Source organism: Neomonachus schauinslandi, chromosome 1 (genome assembly GCF_002201575.2).
Source record: "Neomonachus schauinslandi chromosome 1, ASM220157v2, whole genome shotgun sequence".
In the NCBI taxonomy this organism is placed as follows: Eukaryota; Metazoa; Chordata; class Mammalia; order Carnivora; family Phocidae; genus Neomonachus; species Neomonachus schauinslandi.
This window is the reverse complement of record NC_058403.1, coordinates 74,709,605-74,710,790: the sequence shown is the minus strand read 5'-3', so window position 1 is coordinate 74,710,790 and position 1,186 is coordinate 74,709,605. Positions and strand designations below refer to the sequence as shown.

Below are 1,186 nucleotides of genomic sequence, written 5' to 3'. Positions count from 1 at the left end.
TGTGGCTAGGACTTCTAATGCTATGTTGAATAGCAGTGGTGAGAGTGGACATCCCTGCCGCGTTCCTGACCTTAGGGAGAAAGCTCTTAGTTTTTCCCCATTGAGAACGATATTTGCTGTGGGTTTTTCATAGATGGCTTTTGCTACTGAGGTATGTACCCTTTATCCCTATACTCTGAAGAGTTTTGATCAAGAAAGGATGCTGTACTCTGTCAAATGCTTTTTCTGCATCTATTGAGAGGATCATAGGGTTCTTGTTCTTTCATTAATGTATTGTATCACATTGATTGATTTCCAGATGTTGAACCAACCTTGCAGCCCAGGGATAAATCCCACTTGGTCATGGTGAATAATCCTTTTAATGTACTGTTGGATGCTATTGGCTAGTATTTTGGTGAGAATTTTTGCATCCGTGTTCATCAAGGATATTGGTCTGTCATTCTCCTTTTTGATGGGGTCTTTGTCTGGTTTGGGGATCAAGGTAATGGTGGCCTCATAAAATGAGTTTGGAAGTTTTCCTCTCATTTCTATTTTTTGGAATAGTTTCAGAAGAATAGGTATTAATTCTTCTTTAAATGTTTGGTAGAATTCCCCTGGGAAACCATTTGGCCCTGGGCTTTTGTTGGTTGTGAGATTTTTGATTATTGCTTCAATTCCCTTAGTGGATATAGGTCTGTTCAGGTTTCTATTTGTTCCTGGTTCAGTTTTGGTAGTTTATACATCTCTAGGAATGCCATTTCTTCCAGGTTATCTAATTTGCTGCCATATAGTTGCTCATAATATGTTCTTATAATTGTTTATATTTCTTTGGTGTTGGTTGTGATCTCTCCTCCTTCATTCATGATTTTATTTATTTGGGTCCTTTCTTTTTTCTTTTTGATAAGTCTGGCCATGGTTTTATCAGGAAAAGTTTTCAATTAGCAATAATCGCACCTCAGATAAACCTCATTGGCTACGATACTGCCACTTCGCAAAGCTGGCCAGGAGTTTATCAATCTTGTTAATTCTTTCAAAGAACAAGCTCCTAGTTTCATTGATCTGTTCTACTGTTCTTTTGGTTTCTATTTCATTGATTTCTGCTCTGATCTTTATTATTTCTCTTCTCCTGCTGGATTTAGGCTTTATTTGCTGTTTTTTCTCCAGCTCCTTTAGGTGTAGGGTTAGGTTGTGTATTTGAGACCTTTCT

General features: G+C 37.7%; 1 non-coding gene across 1 annotated transcript; it reads right to left on the bottom strand.

Moving 5' to 3' along the window:
• Positions 1 to 834: 834 nt before the first annotated feature.
• Positions 835 to 978, bottom strand: LOC123326883. Its single transcript, XR_006541377.1, has one exon. It is a non-coding gene; the product is annotated as a U4 spliceosomal RNA (small nuclear RNA).
• Between the last annotated feature and the right edge of the window lie 208 nt (positions 979 to 1,186).